Below are 12,579 nucleotides of genomic sequence, written 5' to 3'. Positions count from 1 at the left end.
TGCTACTTAAATTCAATTCCAACAGAAGACAATCATCAAAGAAAATCAGGCAATCCCTCCAAGGTCCATGAAGTGTGTTAACTATTGTGGTTTAGTCCCGATCATTACAATTGACACTAGGAGCATTTACAGTGCATTCTTAAACAATATTTAAGTGATTTTGATCCATGCATACAATGCTTTGCCCAAGAATCCTACATCATCACATGGAGACCTTCCCTGATGAGGTACCATACTACAGAGTCCAAAACTGGAATCTCTCCACAGCTAGACCTACATTAAGTACCTACTCCATTGAGATTATTAACATACTTACTCTTTCCCAAGTCTCACATCTTTCCCCCACCTCAAATAACATTCATGACCTCTATTTTACTCTCTGACTGTTACATTTTGTTGTTTCCTAAGCTCTCTGTAAAGGTAATGTGGTCTGTCTTAGTCTTGCTGACCTCAAGGAATCAACTTTCTTAATAACTTCACTGAGGTTGAAAGTTTTCATGAGTGAATCCCCTATAATCGAAAGTCAAACGCCAGAGGACATATTTTTAAGGTTAGAGGGGGACGAAGTTTAAAGGTGATGGTAGGTACCTAAAATAGGTTACCGGGCTAATAGTGGAATCGGTAGTCTGGTGGAGTTTAAGAGGCTTTTTGAGAGATAAATAAATATGAAGGGAATGGAGGGTTAGGATGCTATACAAGGGAGGGCATTGAGTATAAAGTGGCCTCAAGATGAGCACGGTACCATGGGCTGAATGGCCTGTCCAATGCTGTACTGTGTTCTGACTCATACAGGTGCTGCCAATATCACCAACAGGAAGATACCAATTGGTGTAAATACCAATCCAGAGATCAAAACCTTCAAATCTAGCAAAACAGCTGGGAAATCTTAAATTTGGATGACTAAAGAACCTGGAAGTTCAAAAAAAAAACTAACTGCACTAATGATGAAGAAATCAGACTTTCTCAGAAACCGTATATGATTCTAAATCTACATGGTTCACTCTCATCTGCAGGTTCAGGGTTATTTAGAGATGAGTGGAGCATCAAATCCAGAATCGCAGAATTGCACTTTCATAATTTACAACACCAGGAATTGCCTCTTTGCCATTAACTCCTCTGAATTCACTGTAGTATCTGTTTTCAGATCTCAAGTACTCCTTTGTTTGAAAAACATTTTGAATTTACCAATATCATGACTACACTTCCAAAATTTTATGATTCCTATTGTTTCTGTATTATTTCAACTTACTCGGTTCTCAAGGTGTAATTCAAACTCATTATTTATTTGAGGTTCTTTTCACTGAATGTAATTACAGGCGATGGTCTTTCCTGAAAAACTTGGATTTGATCACCTGTAAGTACAAAGGCCTTTGAATGGATATACCTTTGCATCAAAGTTCCTTTCCAAGGAACAAACAGTCCCTCATCTTGGAGTTTTATCATCATTCTTTCATCATCACTTGTCCCAGGCTAAAATCCCTAAACTTCTTGCCAAAGGAAACTAATCGAGTGCCATTATCAAATGTATTGACGTGGTTTAGAAGAATGAGGAGGGAACTCATGAAAACCTGTTGAAGGCCTACAGTGGACATGGAGAGGATGCTTCCTATAGAGGGGGAGTCTAAGACAAGAGGACAAAGCCTCAGTATACAAGGATGTCTCTATAAAACAGAGATGATGTGGAATTTCTTTAGTCAGAGGGTGATGAATCTGTGGAATACATAGTCATAGACAGTTGTAAAAGCCAAATTGTTAGGTATATTTTAAGCAGAAATTGATAGGTTCTTGATTAGTAAGGGCATCAAAGGTTATGGGGAGAGAATAGTTTGAGAGGATTAATAAATCAGCTATGATGGAATGACAGAGTATACTCAATGGGCTGATTCGCCTAAATCTGCTCTTATGTCTTATGGCTTTATGGGCTTAAAAAGGGCACACAACCACATTTGTAACGGCAACATGATATGGGTAACAAATAGCTGCCTTTTTGGTGATATTAATGAAGTTAAGAATGTATTTGCATCTTGATCCTCACCTTGAAAAGATAAGGTTTTCTGAAGTCTCCTAAGCCTTCAGTTTTTTTTTACCAATGACTGCTTGATTTCTCTAGAAATTGGATCCTCCGTGGCCATTTTTTTTTTGTGTAAAGAATGGCTGTTCTAATCTCCTGTGTGATCGTTGTTCATTAGGAAATTTGTTCCCAGCACTTCCAGTCTTAATTCACCCTATCATATTTTTTCACTTCCCCAATGAATTTTGAATATGTGGTGATTTTATCAATGTGTAGTGCTTGTTTCAATATTTTAATAATGAAAATAGGATCAAAAGGTCATAACCTCCAAGCAAATTGAACTCCTTTGTTCAAAAATGGAGGGGGACAGTTACCTTAATATCAGTGTATAAAAAATGTGAGAAGCTCTTATTAAAAAAAAAAATCCCAAATATTTCAAAGTGCTCAGTTTTTATAATCAGGAAAGGTTACATATACTTGTGAAAGGGAAATTAATTTGACCAGTAACTTGGAGTTCTTTTAATAAATATCACCTGCTGTGGATAAAGTGAGATGGAGTACTGACAGAATTGAATGTAATAATAAGGAGATTTGCATCATTTATTTGGGGTATTTGTAAGTCCACATCTGGAGTACCATGCTCAGTATTAGTTCTGTTAATGTACTGGATAAGATTTGCTATAGTAATAACTGGATTGACGAGGTTGTGTTATGAGTAAAGGTTGGACAGAATTGGTTTGTATCTGTTGGCATTTATAAGAGTGAACAATATCTTGATTGAAGCATATAGAATCCTGCAGTTCTTGATGGGGTTACTGTTGATAAATATTTCCATTTTTGGGAGAATCTAAAGTTCATCACTGGTTAAAAGTAATGGTTTGTCAATTTGAGATAGAGAGGAGGCTTATCTTTCAGAGGGTCATGAGTCTCTGGAACTCTCTTCCTTGAATGGAAGTGGAGGGAGAGTTTTATTCTTAAAACAAACATAGATGGATTGTTGATAAGACAGCGAGATTTAAGTCAGCAATTAATGTTACAATTGTATTAATTTCAATTTGCTTCACAAGCACACAAAAAGGCCGCTGAGCCAAATATTATTTTTTCTCTTTTTGTAGCTGTAATCTTTGTTCTATTGATAAAATTAATAAGTTGCCAGTCTCAAGCTGAGAGTGAGATTGCACAATTCTGTTGCCTTGTATCTTTTCCTATCATATCTGTTTGACAAAGCAATAGGTAGGTGAATTTCCTAGATTTGAGAGAAGGTGTAAAGCTTCACCAACTTCCTAAACATCAGATTCAATAAAAATGAATATTCTCTGCTCATGTAGAGTTTTGATTGAAAATTTCTCTAATTATTTAGCTACATTTTATATTCCTTAGTACTAATAACTTGCAGAATTTCTCTAATTTTAAACTGTACTTTTAAAGTAAGTCACATGTTTGGTAATGTGCCTCTCACTTAACATTTCATGTTAGAGACATTTTTTACATTTATATAGCACATTTTATATGATCTTGCTAACAACTTGCATTTAAGTGGTGCCTTTAGCAGAGATAAACACTGAAAAGTAATTTAAGGAAGCATTATCAAAGAAATTAGACATTGATCCACATAAGGGCACATGTAAAAAGAAAAACATTAGTGATAACATGTAGACAGAAAAAGGAAAACTCATAATTTTCCAAAGACATGATATACAGTATATATATTGAGGGTGCCTAAGACTTTTGTAGTACATTTATGCATTGTACTGTATCACTGCCACAAAAAAATCATGAGATATCTGAATGATGATAAACTTCATTCTGATATGGGTCTCTATTGTTAACTGGGAGTGGGAAGGCGGCAGGGGAAGGGAAATCATGGTTGGGAAAGGGGGAAGGGTGCAGGGAGGGAGCAGGAAGAAACAGAAAGACATTCTTTAATGATCAATAAATCAATTGCTTGAAATTAAATGACCTTGCCTGGTGTCTTAGGACTGGGCGAGTCTGCATCTGCATTTCCCCCCTGCCACAGTTGTCCTTCTCTACCACCTGTCCTACACCCCTCTCGTGGCGATCCACCCTCGCCATTCCTAAAATCCTTCGCTCCCAGCAGATTTACAAATTCACTGTCCACTCCATGGAGCTACCGCGATTACCTGTGTGCCAAAAACTTTTGCACAGTACTGTACTATAAACAATGCTTTGTTTCTGTTTTCATAGGGTTGTAAATAACTTTTCAGAAATTCTGTTGAACCACAATAAAGTGTTGGCAGTGAAAGCTAATATATCACCATGACCTGATCATCTGTATCCAAAAGTGGTAGCCATGGAAATAATGGATAGATTAGTTATTATCTTGATAAATTGTCTAGTTCATTGAACAGTTCCAACAGATTTGTGGGTAGCAAATATCACCCCACAATTGAAAGAATCATTATAAATCATCATCAGTGTCATTATTAAGTGCCCTGTTGTGTGACGTGGGCGATCATGGTCTTTGACCATCATTGTTCTTGGCAATTTTTTCTACAGATGTGGTTTGCCAATGCCTTCTGTTTAGCAGTGTCTTTACAAAACAGATGACCCCAGCCATTATCAATACTCTTCAGAGATTGTCTGCCTGGCATCAGTGGTCGCATAACCAGGACTTGTATGCACCAGCTACTCAGACGACCATTGCCTGACCAGCTCCCATGGCTTCACGTGACCCTGATCAGGGGCTAAACAGCAGCTACACCTTGCCCAAAGGTGACCTGCAGGCCAGCAGTGGGAAGGAGCACCTTACACCTACTTTGGGGGAGATGTACCTCCACTCCACCACCTAATTAAAGAATAGAAAGAGAAAATGGTGATCTACATACCAGTTAGCTCAACATTAGCAGCAGGGAAACAGTAGAACCTATTATAAAGAAAATGATAATTAGAACATTTAGGTATCAACAGAAATATGTCAACATAGATGTATGAGAGGGAAACCAGTTCAACAAGCATCTGGTGTTTTGAGTTTGTTATGGTCGAACAGATAAGTGAGGATCTGTGAGGTACTGTATTTTGGATTTTCAGAAGTCCTTTTAAAAGTTTATTCTGTTGTTGAAAAAGAGCAAAGCAGGAATAAAGAATATTCTTGGGGATTCTGTATTAATGGGGGTAGTGCATAAATCGAGTCTTGAGCCCGAGCAACTCATAATATATATTAGTGACTTTGCCAAAGTAAAGCTTGCTGAGGTTGTGAAAAGAATGAAACAAGGCACTTTGGTCAAGTTAAACAATAGGCAAAGACATGGCTGATGCAGTGTAATATGGATAAGTTAGTTATCCACTTTGTCAGTGAAACAGAAGGCAGAGTATTATTTAAGCAATGACAAATGTTGCTATACAAAGCAACCTTGGCATCCTTGCACCCTCGACACCAAAAGCAAACACAGTGGAAAAGCTAACTGCTATGAGATTTCTTTAAAGGAAAAGAGAGTTAGAAATTATAAGTCCTGGGCCTTTGAAACGGAAGGCAAAACTCCTGCCTCGATATTAATCAAATTTGAGGAATATCTCTCAATATTTCAGTGCGCTTTCCAGCTACCAAAGTACTTCTGATATGTAGTACTCATTGTATCATGAAAAATGTGAAAGGCATTTTCCTTCACAGTAAATTTTGACATGTGCTGATGAAATAAATGACCAAGTTATCTCTTTATTGATTTGTCTGAGGGGTAGTCATTCCCTAGGCCATTCTGGCCTAGTCCTGGCAACTCTAGTATTAGTATTGGTTTATTAGTGTCACGTGTACCAAGATACAGTGAAAATCTTGTTTTACATACTATTTATACAGATCAAATCATTCCACAATGCTCTGAGCTAGAATAAGGTAAATTAATAACAATGCAGAATAAAGTGTAAAAGCTACTGTAAAATTTCCGTGCAGGTAAGAAATAAAGTCCAAGATCAGGAAGATGTAGATTGTAAGGCCACGAGGCCTCTGCAAAAGCTAGGTAACAGTGGGATAGAAGCCGCCCTTTGGCCTGGTGATTCATGCTTTCAGGTTTTTATATCTTCTGTCTGATAAGAGAGGGGATGTGGTAAACTATGTATACCTGCCTGGACACACCCCTCTGCTGACTGCTCCTGTGGCTCCTGCCACAGACCCCTGTATAAGGGCGATTGGAGGCACTGCTCCTCCCTCAGTCTCCGAGATGCCGTGCTCCGTTTTGCTGCTAATAAAAGCCTATCGTTCACCTCCCGTCTCCAAGGGTTATTGATGGTGCATCAATTTTATTAGCAGCAATTTTAAAACATGGAGAGCATTTTACGACCCGATAGATTGGATCTCGACCCTCAATTCCAGGAAACCAGCAACGCTCTCGAACTCTGGCTAGCATGCTTCGAATCGTACCTGGAGGAGATTCATGTGACTGACCCTGCCACGATGCGCAGAGTTCTCCTCTCCAGGGTCAGTCCGAGGGTCTACTCCATGATCAGGAACCAACTGAACTACCAGGGTACAATGGATGCCCTCAAAAGACAATACCTGCGGCCGGTGAACACTGTCTACACAAGACATCGCTTAGTGACACGGCAGCAGAGGGCCGGAGAGTCGAGCACTGAGTTTGTCCGGGCCCTACCGACACTCGTGCAGGCCTGCGATTGCAGGGGACTGACGGCGGAACGGCATGCGGAGCTCTTAGTAAGAGATACCTTCGTCACGGGGATCAGGTCAGTGTACGTGCACCAGCGGCTGCTGGAACGTGCCGATCTTACCTTACATTCAGCAATTGAGCTGGCTGACACGCTGGAGGCCGCTTTGCACAACGCTGACGCTCTCCAGGTGCGCGATCTCCTGCCGGCCTCATGGACGCCGCAGACCCTGCAACCCGCCGACGAATCGACCTCGGCTGCTGCCAGTTGCAAGTCCGTGAAGTCCCCGCAACCCGCTGGCCAATCGACCATGGCTGCTGCCAGTCATGCGTCCGTGAAGTCCCCTCAACCCGCCAGCGATTCGACCATGGCTGCTGCCAGTCGCAAGTCCGCGAAGTGTTACTTCTGCAGACTCGAGAAGCACCCCCGGAAACGCTCCCCGTCCTGAGAAGCTACCTGCTCCAGCTGTGGAAAGAAGGGCCACTTCGCCAAGGCCTGTAAGTCCAAACCGCAAGCGGGGTCGAGCAGCGCCGCGTGCGAGGCATGGGGGTCCATCTTAGTTGGTGTCACCTCACTCCGCCTCCGACCCATGGGTGCTTACCGGGCACCAAGACGGCGATTCAACTCTGGCCTCCGTAACCCTCGACCAAAGCACTCCACACCAGCTCGCAAGGTCGATGATGGACATCCAGGTGGAGGGGCACAGGACTAGCTACCTGTTTGACACGGGCAGCACTGAGAGTTTTATTGACCCGGACACGGTGCAACGCTGCAGACTCGTGACATGGCCGGTAAGCCAGAGGGTTGCCATGGCTTCTGGGTCGCATACAACAGATATCCGGGGGGGTTGTGTAGTGACACTAGTGGTGCAGGGCACAGAGTATCGGGACTTTGTCTTACTGGTCATGCCTCAACTGTGTGCCCCTGTGCTATTGGGGCTCGACTTCCAGAGCCACCTGAAAAGTGTGACAATGGAGTATGACGGGTCCCTCCCACCAATCACTGTCAGAAATCCTCAGTTCTGTGGGAATTCATCACACACCCCACTACTGACCACACACACACACCGACCGACACATCCCACCCAACACCATGCCAACAGCCACGCTACAGACACCACTTGCATCCTCTCCACCCTCAAGATTCCTCCCCCACCGCTGTTCGCCAACCTGACCCCCGACTGTAAACCTGTAGCAACTAAAAGCAGGAGGTACAGCGCGGGGGACAGGGCCTTCATTAAGTCGGAGGTGCAGCGGCTGTTCAGGGAGGGGATCATTGAGCCAAGCACAAGTCCTTGGAGGGCCCAGGTGGTCATTGTTTGGACCGGGCAGAAAAATAGGATGGTCGTGGACTATAGCCAGACCATCAATAGGTTCACACAGCTTGACGCGTACCCCCTACCCCGCATCGTGGATATGGTCAATCAGATAGCTCAGTACAAGGTGTACTCGACCATAGATCTAAAATCCGCTTACCACCAGCTCCCCATCCGCCCAGAGGACCGCCCCTACACCACCTTCGAGGCGGGCGGCAGGCTCTATCACTTCCTGCGCGTCCCCTTCGTTGTCACGAATGGTGTATCTGTCTTCCAGAGGGAAATGGACCAGATGGTGGACAAGTGCCATCTGAAGGCCATGTTCCCATATCTGGATAACATCACCATCTGCGGTCACGACTGGCAGGATCACGACACCAACCTCGCAACAATTTCTCCAAGCGGCCAAAGCTCTTAACACTACTTATAACAGGGACAAGTGTGTGTTCGAAACCACCTGACTTGCTATCCTTGGGTATGTCATGGAGAATGGAGTCGTTGGCTCTGACCCCGACCATATGTGCCCCCTGTTGGAACTCACTCTTCCCAACACCCTCAGAGCCCACAAACGGTGCCTGGGCTTCTTTTCCTATTACGCCCAATGGGTCCCTCACTACGCAGACAAGGCCCACCCCCTGGTCAAGTCCACCACATTTCCCCTCTCAGCCGAGGCCCGCGCGGCCTTCAGCTGCATTAAAGGGGACTTTGCCAAAGCAACGATGCATGCGATGGACGAGACCATTCCCTTCCAAGTAGAGAGTGACGCCTCTGATTTTGCGCTGGCTGCTACCCTCAATCAGGCAGACAGGCCAGTAGCATTCTTCTCTCGTACCCTTCAAGGCCCTGAAATTCGGCACTCCACGGTGGAGAAAGAAGCCCAGGCCATAGTGGAAGCTATTAGGCACTGGAGGCACTATCTCGCCGGCAAAAGGTTCACCTTGCTGACCAACCAGTGCTCATTTGCATTCATGTTTAGCAACCAACAGCGGGGCAAAATCAAAAATGATAAAATTTTGAGGTGGAGGATCGAACTCTCCACCTACAACTATGACATCCTGTACCGGCCTGGAAGGCTCAATGAGCCCCCTGATGCCCTATCCCGGGGAGCGTGTGCCAGCGCGCAGCTCAACCGGCTATACGCCCTCCATGCAGATCCTTGCCACCCGGGGGTCACCCGGCTTTTCCATTTTGTGAAAGCCCGGAACCTGCCTTACTCCCTTGAGGAAATGAGGACAATGACCAGGGACTGTCAAGTCTGTGCTGAGTGCAAACCGCACTTCTACCGTCCTGAAAAGGCACAACTTATCAAGGCCACTCGCCCCTTTGAGCAACTGAGTGTCGACTTTAAAGGCCCCCTTCCCTCCACTGACCGCAGCGTGTATTTTCCTAACATAATCGACGAGTGCTCGTGGTTCCCCTTTGCCATCCCCTGCCCCAATACCACTGCCACGTTGGTCATAAAATCCCTGCGCCAGCTCTTCACTCTGTTCGGATATCCCTGCTATGTCCACAGTGACAGAGGGTCCTCTTTTATGAGTGATGAGCTATGCCAATACCTGCTGGCTAGGGGTATTGCTACTAGTAGGACCACGAGCTATAATCCCCGGGGGAATGGACAAGTGGAGACAGAGAATGCCACGGTGTGGAAGGCCACACTCTTAGCCCTTAAGTCAAAGGGATTGCCGGTCTCTCGCTGGCAGTAGGTCCTCCCCGAGGCGCTCCACTCCATCTGCTCTCTGTTATGTACGTCCACCAATGCCACCCCTCAAGAGCGACTCTTTTCTTTTCCCAGGAAGTCTGCCACTGGGACCACCCTACCGGCTTAGCTGATGTCCCCAGGGCCAGTGCTGCTCCGGAAGCATGCGAGGAGCAATAAATACTCCCCGATGGTCAAGAGGGTTCACCTACTTCATGCAAACCCCCACTATGCCTACGTGGTCTCCATCCGCGACCTGGCGCCTGCAGGAACACCAGACCCCTACCCCAAACACTCCACGGTGACTATGAACCCCGTACCCACCGATGTATATATTCACGTGGCACCGCACATGCCAAGCCCCACACAGACTCCTCACAACACTCCCAAGCACATGCATGTTTCATGGGTGAGTGGAGTCTTTGACAGAGCTGGCTGTTTTACTAAGGCAGCAAGAAGTATACACAGTCCATAAGATGGGAGATCTCATGGCTGTGCTTATAAAGAATTATACATGTGCCTCTAACTTAGACTGCTGTAAAATTATTGGATATTTTAATATAAACAGCACAGCACAAGAATAGACCATTCTGGGCATGATGTTTTGCCAGACTAATTAAAGTATTAATTAAATGCCTAGGTAAACTTATGCTTCCTGCATACACAATGTCTATTCTCTGCACATTTATACATCTAAGAGCCTTTTGAAGGCCTTTAATGTATTTGCCTCCACCACTACCCCTGACAACAAATTGTAGGCCCCTACCACGCTCTGTGTGGGGAAAACAAAAGTTTGCTTCACAGACCTCCTTTGTACTTAGCCCATCTCACATTAAGTACAAATCTTCTAGTTCTATCTATCTTGACCCTGTGGAAAAAGGATACAGGATCTCTATCTTTGCTTCTCATGATCTGTTAAACTTTCATCTGGTCTCCCCTCAAGCCTTTGCCACTCCGGAGAGAACAACCCTAAACTTGTCCGGTTTCTCATTGTAGCACACGCCCTCTAATACAGGCAGCATCCTGGTAAACCTCCTCTGCGCCCTCTCCATAGTTTCTACCTCTTCCCTATATTGGGGTGGCCAGAACTGAATGCAATACTCTAGATGCTCCCTAAACAGAGTTCTATAAAGTAGAAATACTACTTCTTGCTTCTTGAACTCAATCCCATGAAATTGCCTTTGGTGAGAAGGTGCACAGAAACTTGTTTCCAGTAACAATGTAGTGAGTACCTAGGTGTGGCTTTTGATGGAATATGCTATTTGTATTACGTCAATACGTGGGTGGAGAAGGATTTAGTCTTTTGATATTGACCAATTCTTCTGATCTTGACCTTTTTCTGTAGTTAACGCATGAATTCCTTTGACTGAGTTTTGTTTCAAAGTTATTTACACTCATAGTTAAGAACAGGAGCATGTTGTTTAGTTCCTTGAGCACATTCTGACATTCAATTAAATAATGGTTCATTTTTATTTTAACTCCATTAACTCTGCATTGGTTATGAAAAATGCCTGTGTTTAATTCTTATGTAAAGTAGCCCAGCATTGCTCTGGAATGTGAACTTCCCAAATTGGTTTTAAGGATGTTTTGATGTAAGTTGCATGGTTGAAGGTGGCATTATGGTCAAACCAATGCCCATTTAAAATTATTCATTATAAGGATAATGTCCTCACTTGAGCAGCAGCTTTGCATTCAATTACAGTGGATTCTGGTTAATGGAAATACATCAGCACCATACATTTTGGCCAATTAAGCCGGTGCCACAATTAGCCAAAGTTTCATGGCAATAGTTAAAATGGTACAACAAACAACTACTGTTTAACTTAGAAGTAAATTATGTGTTTAAATGCAAACCAGAACAAATTAGAACACTATCAATATCATGACTGTAATTTGAAACTGTACATTAATTCCTAATAGTTATCAATGGAGGAGTGCATCCAGTGTACACTGCTGTGTTCTTTTGATTGACTGTAAATGAACAAAAGCAGCACAGATAATGGACTGCTTTCATACAATCCTTTTGATGATTACATCCTCCAAATCTTCATTTTCATTGTAACATTCAAGATGATTGTGGATAACTTCAAAGTCTTTGTAGGTCTTCACTTGTTGACGTAGTAAAATCATTTAATTTTCACTCCTGGCCTTTTCTGGCATCTCCAAGCTTGAAAAAGCAGTGAGAAAAACAGATCTGTATTTATTACTGCTTATTTCTTACCTCCTTTTTTGAACTCATGTACTGGCAACTGACACTATTTAAAAAGTTTGCTCTAAGTACAGTGTAGCCACAGAAGTGCACGTGACCAACGCTAGTTAGAAACTGTTTGGCAATAGTCTTCTACTGCAAATAAGTGGCATAATTCCCCAAATAAATGAAGGGAATCCTGGCTATTTTCTCAATGAGTTTTTGTTCTATAAGTGTTGGCCCAAATAAGCAGCTGTCCTGATTAACCGATGGCCCAATTAGCCAGAATCCACTGTATTGATTTAACAAATAAAGCAAGGAATTGATTGTAGACTTCATGGAAGGGAAGTCCAGCGAACACTCACTGATCCTGATGAGGGGCAAGCAGCTTCAAGTTTCTGGGTGTCAGCTTCTCAGAGGGTCTGTCCCAGCCACAGCATATTCGTGCAGTTGTAAATAAGGCATGACTGTCACTGTACTTTGTTAGTAGTTAGAGAGAACTGGTTTGTCATCAAAGACTCTAGCAAATTTCTACAGATGTACCTTGGAGAACATTCTGTGTGGCTGCATCATTGGCTGGTATGAAGACTCAGGGTCGAAAAAGGCTGAAGAGGATTGGAGACGCAGCCAGCTCCATTACAGGAACAGGTTTCCCCACGATTGTGGACATCAAAAGACAGTGCCTCAAGAAAGTATCTTCCACCATTAAAAACCCTCACCACCTGGGACATGCCCTCTTTTTATTACTACCATCA

General features: G+C 43.5%; 1 protein-coding gene across 1 annotated transcript in view; it reads left to right on the top strand.

The window, feature by feature from the left end:
- Positions 1 to 12,579, top strand: part of ano3 (anoctamin 3) — a 386,470-nt gene that overhangs the window by 289,164 nt on the left and 84,727 nt on the right. The window lies entirely within an intron of this gene.

The sequence above is a fragment of the Hemitrygon akajei genome, chromosome 6 (genome assembly GCF_048418815.1).
Source record: "Hemitrygon akajei chromosome 6, sHemAka1.3, whole genome shotgun sequence".
In the NCBI taxonomy this organism is placed as follows: domain Eukaryota; kingdom Metazoa; phylum Chordata; class Chondrichthyes; order Myliobatiformes; family Dasyatidae; genus Hemitrygon; species Hemitrygon akajei.
The sequence above is the reverse complement of the archived record's forward strand: the minus strand, read 5'-3'. Positions and strand labels throughout refer to the sequence as shown.